This window comes from Mustela lutreola, chromosome 9 (assembly GCF_030435805.1).
Source record: "Mustela lutreola isolate mMusLut2 chromosome 9, mMusLut2.pri, whole genome shotgun sequence".
In the NCBI taxonomy this organism is placed as follows: domain Eukaryota; kingdom Metazoa; phylum Chordata; class Mammalia; order Carnivora; family Mustelidae; genus Mustela; species Mustela lutreola.
This window is the reverse complement of record NC_081298.1, coordinates 143,740,342-143,752,293: the sequence shown is the minus strand read 5'-3', so window position 1 is coordinate 143,752,293 and position 11,952 is coordinate 143,740,342. Positions and strand designations below refer to the sequence as shown.

The 11,952-nt window shown below is 43.4% G+C and overlaps 1 pseudogene; it reads left to right on the top strand.

Annotated features, from left to right (window-relative positions):
- The first annotated feature begins 7,713 nt into the window (after window positions 1–7,713).
- Window positions 7,714–7,816, top strand: LOC131808644 (U4 spliceosomal RNA; annotated as a pseudogene).
- The last annotated feature ends 4,136 nt before the right edge of the window (window positions 7,817–11,952 follow it).

Here is an 11,952-nt window from a genome sequence, read left to right as displayed (position 1 = left end):
ACACCCGTGAGCGCCATCCACGTCTCCGTGTGTTTTGGCAGTTTGCCCCACAACGGGCCACGGACCAATGTGCAACCGTGGCTTCCCTACCCACAGGATGGAGGGCCATCAGGTTGTTCCCAGTTCTTAGACATTGGGACTACAGCTGCTGTCCACACCCAAGTGGAGACCTTCACACAAGGCTTCTCACTCGTCTCTGAGTCCTCTTTCCTGCTTCTTTATAGTGTCTTCATAGAGCAAATTTTAAAATTGTGGTGATATGCAGGTCATCATGTTTTCACGAACTGTGCTTTTGATGTTGCCTCTTAGAACTCCCTGCCTGATCCAGTGATGCAAATATATTCTTACATTTCTTCTGTAATTTGACACTTTGTATGAATTTCTGTAGTTTGACATTTCGTATTATTAGGTTTGTGATATATTTTGAGCTTATTTTTGCCCTTTAGACCGCCTTCACACTTCTATCTAAAATCAACTAAAAGCAGGCGTGGAGCTATTTCTGGGTTTTTTGTCCACACCAGGCCAGTCTTCCGACCCCTCTGGTCACTGCATCCACAGTGCTGTGTCCTGTGGTAATGGAAACTAAGAAAAGAAACTGACAGGAATAGACCAAAAGTTGTGTGAGAACTTTCCAGAGAAAAATTGTCAAAACCATTGTTATCAAGATGGAGAATTTTCACCAAATCTGTAGAGTCCAATGATATGCCAATCAAAACAGGAGTATATTATTTTTAGAGCTTGAAAATAGCTTTTTAATATTTATGTGGGAGAGTAGAGTGTGGAGACTAGCCACCTTGATTTGAGAGCGAAAAGGGATAGTTAACGTGCATTTTGTTCATGCGAGTATAAATTGAAGAAAGATGTCTAGAAAGATGTCTAGAAATTCCAAATCTAAGCATTTAGCCTACCAAGAAACTAAGTTTGCAAATTAGCATCCTACTAACACATATGCATACCAATGCATAAAAGCAATTCCTTACTGATTTTAAGACAATTATATATATTATTATATATTATTATATATAATATATAATATATTATTATATATTGTATTATATTACATATTATTACATAGAATATAATCAGTTTATATAATATATAACATGTTATTTTAAGATAATATATTTTAAGCCAAAATATTATTTAAGATAATTATTTAAAATAATATATATGCAATTGTTTATACAGTTGACCAACACAGATTGGAACTGCCTGAGTCCATTTATAATGTGGATTTTTTTCAATAAATACATGGGGAAATTTTTTGCAGATTTGTAAAATTTGAAAAAACTCACAGACAAACCACATAGCTTACTGAAAAAATTAGAAAGTTAGGTGTTATTGTACAAATACCGTATATAATACATACACCATACAAAAATATGTGCTACTGACGATTTATGATGTCAGTAAGGCTTCCAGTCAACAGTGGGCTATGAGTCATCAACGGGGAGGAAACCGTTATATACAGACGTTTGACTATGGGGAGTGTTGGTGTCTCGAACCCCATTGTGTGTGTGTGTGTATGTGTGTATCGTGCTCTTTCCTACCTGACACATTGAAGGAGTTAGCCAGCATTTCCACAAAGAGAGATATCATCCGTCATCGCTCATTAACTGGCTTGGAATCATAGCCACAGTGTATTTTTTGTGGAAAAGGGAGTGAAAATATCATGCACATTATAAGGCAAAAGTGGATTTTTTTTAATAAGATGAGGAAGTTTAATCTATTGATAGTCCCCTGGGACAGATCTTTGTGTATATTTGAGAAAAAATAGTGTAGAGTGGTGTGGAGGCAGTAGGGGCATAGTCCTGGAGCAGGTGCTGGTCTTCAAGAGAGGGCAGAGATTATGAACACCGGCATTCATTCATCAAGGCGAATTTGGACGTATGGATGACGGGGCGTCAGCTCAGGAAGAACCAAGCAAATTGTTGTGCATAACAGAATAGGTATGTAAGCGGCATCTGGGAAGAAGAGGTCGGATATCGGGGAAGGAAGTAGGGAGAAGAAAATCTAGGTGGCTCCGTGGTCAGGGTTGATATCATATTTGCTGGAGAAAATAAATTGTAATGGGGATTTTTATGTTTTTTACTGTGGGATGTGCGATATAAACGATAGCGTTCATCTGCTTAGCGAAATCCGCAGTAAGTTTTGCGTAGCTCACCACGAGTAAGAGTGTATGTTGCCAGAGTGTGAATAAGAGAAGGTGCTGGGGTGTGTGTCCGGGACAGACACAGCCACGGAGACGCCGAAGTGAGAGGAGCGGAGACCAGTGATGTGTTTGTGCCTGTGCGGGAAGTCAAGAGGGACGAGCGCCAGAGCTCTCCACGCAAGGCACCAGAGTGTTTACTGCCGTTTGTTGCTTTCTGTTTCTTCTTCTCACATTATGTATAATGTAATCTTTCATAACGGGCTGATCGCTTGCAAATAGATTGTTTTCATTAGAAGAGCTGTGCTCATCCGGTGGCTTATTTGCTGCCCACTCAGACTTGCGCCCATACTGACTGGGTGTGGATCACATGCCAGGCGTTATGTGTTTCTTGACTTTTAAAATTTTACTTACTCAAAACTCGCATCAGCCTGGCCAGGGTTTCCTTGCAACTCCGCAGGAATCCGAGGTGCTCCTTGCACAGCCCTCTGTCCTTCCTTTCTCCTGGTGCAGATGTCACCCTGCCTCACAGCATGAAGGCATCCCCACCTCCTCCTGCTCCCTGGCCCCACGTCCTTCAGAAAGGGTGGCCGCACCGGTCCCATCCTGTCTGCCGTCTGTACCGCAGAGGCCCCAGGTGATTCTGCTGGTGACAAACAGCTTCTAAGTCTGACCGTTCGACACACATCTTACCCGCATCCTGGCTGTCAGGTCATGAAACGTCATTCAGTGACTCAGTCCTGCAGGACACTCGAGCCAGGAAATACTGCTCAGAAGGAATCAAGTGAGTAGCATCCTGATGGCAACTGAAACCAGCCTGGGACTCAACTATCTGCCCTGGCAGCTTTTGCTTTTGGTTCTGTTTGCTCCCCTGCTCCCAGAATGACATCCTAACTAGCATCTCACGGAATCTCTAGGAACCTTAGTACTGTGTGCCCTGGAGCACCTTTGCCGGCACCTGTGAGTTGCCTTCTCAAGTCTCCCATTAAAATTTTGAATAAACTACATGACCAAATATATTAATAAATATCCCATATATACCACTCTAATTTGGTGAATGTCTATCCAAGATTTTATGATATAACAGAAAAAAAAATGGGTACTTTGTCTTACTCATGCAGTGCTAGCAACAAATGTCCCTCTCAAAAAATATTTATCCATAGAAAGTGCTGGAAGAAAGAGATAAAAGTGTTAATAAGAGCTGCTCATGGGTGGTACACTGATCCAGAATGCTTAAAAGAAATTGAATAAATTTTATGCATTTGGCATACATATTAGTCAGAGACCAGTCGAGAAAAAGAGAGAGAGGGAGAGAGAGAATGCACCAGTTATTTAAACGGAAGCATTTGGTATATGGAACTGTTAACTGGATATTTCAGAATTGAAGTAGCAAAAAGCAAGCACAAAGACGTTACAGAATAGCATTTGGACAAGCAGGTATTACCCTCAGAGGTCAGGGAACAAAGGAAAGAGATTATAATTTTTAAAACACGGAGGCTTGCGAGGGTTTGGGCGTTCTCCGTGGCTAGAGCTGAGCTGGGCACAGACAGAGCTGCGTGCTTAGTGTTAAGGCCATCTGGGGCTCGGAGGGATCACAGAGCTGCCACCTTGACCTCAGATCATGGAGTCATTGCCGGCGTACCTGCAGGGGGTGCAGAAATGGGCAGGGGCTCATCCTTTACCCTCCCCGCGTCATGCCATCTCCCGCTGGGGCTCACGTTTAGCTGCACCAAGGATGCAGCCAGAGGCCCAAGAGGAAACGTGGCTGTCTGAGATGAACCCCAAAAGCATGGGTTGAAGCTTAGGACAATGACATAATATTTGGAAGAAAATATGTCACTTCAATGGAAAGAAAGGGCACTCCCCTGTTTTATTAAAGTCAACCGTCCATTTAGTGCTGAGATGGGAGTCTACACACAGTAGATGATTGACGGATGTCCAAGTTTACTGGCCGCTAATTGGAATAAGTAAAATATGATATAAAATCTCCTCACACAATGCCTAACTTATTAAAAAAAAAAAAACCCTCAATAGACCTTCATGGAGTAGGAAATCTTGGGAAACCATCATGAGATATAAAGTTTGAGGACTTGGTTTCCAGAAGTTGAGAAAGAGAGTTGGATTCGGTCATAGCTTTTACATTTTCAGAGCTCAGATATTTTCTGCTTCAAGCAGAGGCAGTTCGATCCTTGGGTGACTGATCCTGGGGTTCCTTATTTGACCCGTGTATCAATGAGTGGATTATTACACACAACATAATGATCACTGGATTTGCTCAGTGGTATCCATCGGGTCCAGGCGGGAACTGGATTCCCTGGGATCGTTCTGATCACTAGACTTTATTGAAGGGGAGCAAGCATGGGTCTGAGAACCCAGAGGTGAGCTACTGTGGAAGCCACTGTCATCCCGGGGACAAAAAAGCAAGCAGATAATCCAAAGATGAGGTGCTTCTTGGAAAGCTACAGTGCGGATGGCATGGCCATTGCCATTGCTCCAACGAGACAGCCAGCAGGAGGAAGGAGAAATCCTGAAGCTTCCTCAGGCTAGGCATATTCTGCTGCTGGGCTGACCCTCACCACTGGACGTCAGTCAATGGTAGCCTGGCTTATGTGGATGGAAGCAGTAGCCTTCCTGTGTGAAGGTCAAGGCAAGCATGGCCAGAGATTAATTCAGAGCAAGGATGATCAGCAAAACAGTTCCAAATGGTTTTCCAGCCCACCGTTATAGCCCAACTGCGAATGAGTAGATTTCTGTGTACAGGTTATGACTCGTTTACAGGATACGAGCTAGTCTGGATGGCTGAGAGATTTTATGTTCTGCCAATGGGAGGGTCTGGCCAGATTTCACATGACTTTTTTAAAAGAAATATCTTAAGGTATTACCTATGATAAAAATTATCTATTTATTTTCATTGAACTGCAAAGTGCCTATCATAAATTTTATACATTTCCTGTAAACACAAATCACCACCTCCCATCACGGAGAGCCTGAAACAGGATCTTTGGGGAGTCTGCCCACGGTGGGTATTTTAATTGCCAGACAGTGAACAAGACGAATTATGGCAAATAGAAGAAAAAGTAATAGAAACAAAATGCTAATACAAATCTTTTCCTGGTATTTTGTACAGAATATTATTTAGAAATGTGTTTGAGAGACTCTTACTATAGCTAGATTGCCTCAGTTTGAGAAGGTCTTTTTAAGATAAATTTTTATTTATCAGCTGCAATTGTGACACCTCATTGTGTGTTTATTAAACTATTTCAAAGTCTCTGTCTTCTAGGAACAGGTGAAAGTGGTAATTCCCTTGCGCTTTACTTTGGCCAATAAAATGTGAACGGCAGTGTCACATTCATTCCTGGGGGGTGCCTGAAGACTTTCCCACGCTGCCATGGGAGCAGCAAGTCTGCAAGGACGAGCCACTGTGTGGGCTCAGGTCGTGAACGAGAAGAATGCAGGAGGTCAAAGGGGCTGTGTTGTTCGAAGCCACCACGATATGAGTTTGTTTTCCTGCAGTCATTTCACTTATGCAGCTTGGGACCTGACGGATTCCCCAGAGAATTCTACCAAACTTTCAAAGAAGAAATAACACCTATTCTCCTGAAACTGTTTCATAAAATTGAAGCAGAAGGAAAACTTCCAGACTCTTTCTAGGAAGCCAGCATTACCCTGATCCTCAAACCAGGCAAAGACCCTACCAAAAAGGAGAATTTCAGACCAATATCACTGATGACTATGGATGCTAAGATTCTCAACAAGATCTTAGCCAACAGGATCCAACAGCACATTAAAAAGATTATCCACCATGATCAGGTGGGATTCATCCCTGGGCTACAAGGATGGTTCAACATTCGCAAAGCAATCAATGTGATAGAACAAATCAATAAGAGAAGAGAGAAGAACCACATGATCCTCTCAATTGATGCAGAAAAAGCATTTAACAAAATCCAGCATCCGTTCCTGATTAAAACGCTCCAAAGTATAGGGATAGAGGGAACATTCCTGAACTTCATCAAATCTATCTATGAAAGACCCACAGCAAATATCATCCTCAATGGGAAAAAGCTTGGAGCCTTCCCGTTGAGGTCAGGAACACGACAAGGATGCCCACTCTCACCACTCTTGTTCAACATAGTGTTAGAAGTCCCAGCAACAGCAATCAGACAACAAAGAGAAATAAAAGGTATCCAAATTGGCAATGAAAAAGTCAAACTCTCTCTCTTTGCAGATGACAGGATTCTTTATATGGAAAACCCAAAAGACTCCACCCCCAAACTACTAGAACTCATACAGCAATTCAGCAACGTGGCAGGATACAAAGTCAATGTACAGAAATCAGTGGCTTTCTTATACACTAACAATGAAAATACAGAAAGGGAAATTAGAGAATCGATTCCATTTACTATAGCACCAAGAACCATAAGATGCCTGGGAATAAACCTAACCAAAGAGGTAAAGGATCTGTACTGGAGGAACTACAGAACACTCATGAAAGAAATTGAAGAAGACACAAAAAGATGGAAGACCATTTCATGCTCTTGGATCAGAAGAATAAATATTGTTAAAATGTCTATATTACCTAGAGTAATCTATACTTTTAAGGCTATTCCGATCAAAATTCCACCGGTATTCTTCAAAGAGCTGGAGCAAATAATCCTAAAATTTGTTTGGAATCAGAAGAGACCCCGAATCGCTAAGGAAATGTTGAAAAACAAAAATAAAGCTGGGGGCATCACGTTACCTGATTTCAAGCTTTATTACAAAGCTGTCGTCACCAAGACAGCATGGTACTGGCATAAAAACAGACACATAGACCAGTGAAACAGAGTAGAGAGCCCAGATATGGACCCGCAACTCTATGGTCAAATAATCTTCGACAAAACAGGAAAAAATCTACAGTGGAAAAAAGACAGTCTCTTCAATAAATGGTGCTGGGAAAACTGGGCAGCTCTATGTAGAAGAATGAAACTCGACCATTCTCTTACACCGTATAGCTCGGTTCAGAACAAAAGCAGCTCACACAAAGTCTGGCGTCACCGAAGGATGTGGTAGCAATGACGGTAGCTGCGTGGCTTGAGGAAAGGGCTCCCACCTCCAGTCCTTCCCGTGGCGGCATGTTTTATAGAAAAAAAAAAAAATGCCCAAGGCATGAGAAACTCTTGGTAATGGAGGCGAATGCGCGTGTGGCACCCTGTGGGTGTGGTGCGCGGGGGAGCGCCGCCCTCTGCACCGACCCCATCACCCAGCAGCTTGGTTGATGGGCACCCAGTGGGCTCCGGGATTTATGCAAAGGCGGAGTTTGGTAAACATTACCTGGGTGGGGTGGGAGGGACGCCTGGGTGGCTCAGTGGTTGGGGTGTCTGCCTTCTGCTCAGGTCATGATCCCAGCATCCCAGGATCCAGCCCTGTATCAGGCTCCCTGCTCGGGGAGGAGTGTGCTTCTCCCTTTCCTTCTGCCCCTTCTCCCGATAATGCACTCTTATTCTCTCTCTCTGTCTCTCAAATAAAGAAATAAAATCTTAAAAAAATAATAACATTACCTGGGAGGGGAGAGAAGATCATTTTCCTTCCTTGTAAGGTAAATACCGTAGCCAATGAGGTTTATCCGAGGCGCGGTTATTGCTAATTAAAGTTAACCTGAAGACCTTTAAATTTCCATAATCTTAGATTGCTAACCAATCCAAACAAAGCCTTTGGTGAGAAGAGGAAGGTAGACGTCAACAGGTGATACGGTTAAAAGAGGGTGTATCGCCAAGTGACATTCACTCGGAAAGCGAGGGGCGGAAATAGGTACCCACGTCCCTCTCACTTTACGCCTTTCCCCAGACTTCCAGAGCTGTCCCTGGAACTGGGTCCCCGCTGGGGAGGGCCACTCTCCAGTCTGTGATGGGGTCTGGCCTTTTGTTTACGGGTCAACGGGGAGCAGACGGAGCCCTGTGTGTCGGAATTCGGTCTGTAAAGAGAGAGGACGGAGTCTCACAGTCTCTTCTGCATTCCTGCGGGTTTGGACGCAAAGTGGAGAAACAGAACATAACAAAGCATAACTGGAGTTAAGCTGGGAGACTCAGTCAATCCCAAAACAGCAAAATAAACTACGGAGTTTATGTCGGAGGAATTCCGAGTCTCTCTTCTGTAGAGGCTTACCTTGTTTTCAGATTCGACTCATCACAGCAAACACTGTAAGAAAACCAGTTCATGCCTGTTATTGGCTGTGGCCACTGTTGATTTTATTATTATTATCCTGATATCACTATTGGTAAACTTCAGGCACAGAGGGTGAGTTAATCATTCTCCGCAGTTCATGCCTTCATCATTATGGATCTCCTTGTTTTATTTGCTACCTTGCTGTTTGTGATGTTGGGGCTATTTATTTCCTGTCTCTGTGCGTCCATATTCTCCTTTGTAAAATGAAGGTAATAATAACTCCGATCTCTTAGTGCTGTTCTGAGGATTAAAAAAGTTAATTTGGGCAAAGCACTGTATCCAGTATATAGTCATTGCTGAGTATCATTTTTACTGACTATTACTATTTGTTTCTTTGTGTTCTCACTCCGCAGTCCCATTTCCTGTGTTCCCATCCGCAGTCTGTCTAATACGGTCATGCATAGCCTCTTGTTCATCGCTAATCTTGCAAAGTCTGCGTTATTGCTTCATATGCACTGGTTTCAATTTATACAAATGTTGTTGCAATACGGAAACCAGCAGTAAAGTTGTAAGATACAGTCACACAATTGTGAGTACGTTGGTCTGTTTTTTTGGAACTGGTGTGTGGCTGGTGTATGTGTGCGTGTGTGGTGTGTAAGCACTAGGTGTCTCCTACCTGCCACCCTGGTTCTGCAACACCACAAGCAGGATCGTCCTGGACTGTGAGAAGGTCCGTTTTGGATCTGAGACTGGGTTGGAATGGGTGTCCGTGAGGGGCTGTACCAGGAAGAGGCTGGGCGTCTTCACAACCTGACCCAGTGCTGGGTCGCGGCCCATCAGAATGGCTCTGCAGATGTTCCCACCCGGACAGGATTGTGCCCATGTTCCCTTCTGCCACAGACTCTTTGCTTTTCCCAGCTGCTGAGTTCCTGACACTGGTTCTGCTTCCTTTTAGGAAGGAGAAAGCCCCAGAAGAACATCACTGCCTCACAAAGGGAAAAAGCCATATGAGTTGCAGAACCCTAGCAATTTTTTTTGAACCCTTCCAAAAACTGAGGTCACAAGGCAAACAAAGGCACTGATTCTAAAGCGCGTCTAGGTTTCTGAGGAGAAACGGGACACACTACCTGTGTCTCCCATAAAGGCTGCCGAGAGAGGTAGCCTCAGGGACGTGCACACATGGGGGAGCTGCGGGAGCGTTTCTCTGCTTGTTGTTACATTGTTGGGGCCCAGTTCCAAGTCTGCCCTCTGCCCTTACTCTGTGAGAATGGATCTGGAACCTGTGAATATCGTCCTTCACACCCGGGCACACCACAGAGCTCTGTCATACATGGCGATGAAGGGGCCGTTCAGAAGAAGGGGTTTTCTCCTCCAGGACCGTGTGCTCTCTGGCAAGCCTGCTGCAGCCCCTTCCCCAGGACTTTGCTGCTAGAGCCAAGGCCCGGGGGCCGTCCCGGTGGCTGACAGGGTCCTCTGGCGCCCCACCTGTCGCTTCCCGGGAGTCTCCCGTGCTCTCCTCCTCCCGATGGGCGTCTTCCAGGAACCCAGGATAAAGAAAATACAAAAATGTCTTATAAGTCAGGAAAACTAAATCAAAAAGAAGAAAAGCCTAAAATCGAAATCATGTTTATAATTCTGTAATAAAAACACTGTCCTATAAATTGTGACACAGTGCCTCACTTGCACAACCTGGGGATATATCCTTATGAGACCAGGCAATTGCATGCTTTAGGATTTTTGTTAGAAGTAATATTGCTGTAGAAATTTCAGTCGTATCTATAAATATAATTGTAAGTAACATAATTATATAATCATAAATATATAAAAATGTATAGTATATTATAATGACATATCATATATAATTATACTTATATTGATGTTTTGTATATAATACATGTTATATAATTATAGAGTCGTTGTAAATACATACTTATAAATATATCAGTGTTTTAGGAATGATGATTTTTTAACATGAGAGATAGCAGGTGCAGATATGTGGGGAAAGTCTCTGACATGAAATTTGCACTGGGAAGAACAGGTCTCAGTTGATAAGAGTGGTTTTTTTTTTGTTTCTGGTTTTTTTTTTTTTCCTAGCTGTATGCACTCCACAGGCCTGTGATAGTGACCCCTCCACGCAGGCCGCCAGTGCCCAGATCTTAGATTCTAACTCTCATTCCTCCAAACAGGCATTAAGCCTCCTCAGAGAAATGGCTGATTCTGGCTCCAGGGCAGGGAACATACAAGGTACTTTTGAGACACCCTTTATGTGCCAGGGAGCATAGATGTCTTAAAGATTAAGGCAGTCACGTCAAAGGGATGCCAGAATCATTTCTGCAAATTCAGTGGGATAGTTTGAACATCAAAAATAGTGAATTGTAGGCTTTTCCCATGAGCAAGTAAAAACCCAAGAATTTGCTGAGAAATTCATAAAACTAAAGCAGAACGAACAGAAAGCAAACAAGCAACAATTTCTGTTTCCAGCAGAATGCCATCGAAAAAAATGCAGAAGTCCTGATAGATGGGAAACAATTGATTCAGGCAAAAATCATCAATGAAAATGTTTGCAAAATTTGGGGGAAGGATGACTCAGTGTCAAAGCATTTCCTCACAAATTCCTTAGAAACCAACCACAGCCACAACCACAACCACGGCCACAACCAGATGCAGTCCTCCCGCGGAGAGATGGCCGCAAAAGGGAGCACGGCTGGTTGGGAGGAGGCAGTCTGTCCCACATCCCTCCTCCCCCAACCGGGGCGTGAGCAGATGTGCCACCTCGCTCGGAGAGATGTTTGCCCGGCATGCTTCACCTGCAGCTCACGGACTTCTGGGCTGGGGTTGGCAAACTTTCCCTGGGGAAAGGGCAGAAGATAAATACCTGTGGGCCATGTGCTCTCTCTCACGACTACTCAGTTCTGTCAACACAAAAGCAGCCTTAGACAATGTGGAAGCAACTGGTACGATGGTGTTTCAATAAAATTTTATTCACAAAAACAGGTCGGGGACCAGACCGGGCCCTTGGCCGTAGTGTGCTGTTGACTTCTGTCCTAGACTTAACTTCTGGTTAAAAGAGGCCACAGGGGATCGAAGAACAAGCAGAATGACACCAGAAGGAAATACCCAGGGAGCACTGAGGTCTGAGGCTTTCTGCAGAATGGCCAACCGTATTTACAGACAATATGATTCAAATTGAACAAGTGAACGCAAGAGAGAGGTCTATTCCATAGTAAAAGAGATTGAAGGGGTACCGAGGCAGCTCAGTCAGTTGGGCGTCTGCCCTTGGGTTGGGTCATGATCCTGGAGTCTCAGGATTGAGTCCTGGGGTGGGCTCCTGCTCAGCGGAGAGCTTGCTTCTTCCTCTGCCCCTCACCCTTGGACACTCTCTCTTGCAAATAAGTAAATAAAATCTAAAAAAAAAAAAAAAAGAGAGAGAGAGAGAGAGAGAGATTAAAGAGGCATAACAACTGAATCCAATGCATAAATCTTAATTGAATTTCCATTCAAAAGAAAAAAAACAAGAAAAAACTAAGAGTATAGAAGGCATTTATGTCAAAATTAGAGAATGTACATAAAGATTGGATATTCTATGTTACTGAAGTCTGTTACTCTTATTGTTATTACATTTTTTTAAAAGATTTTATTTATTTATTTGACAGAGAGAGTGA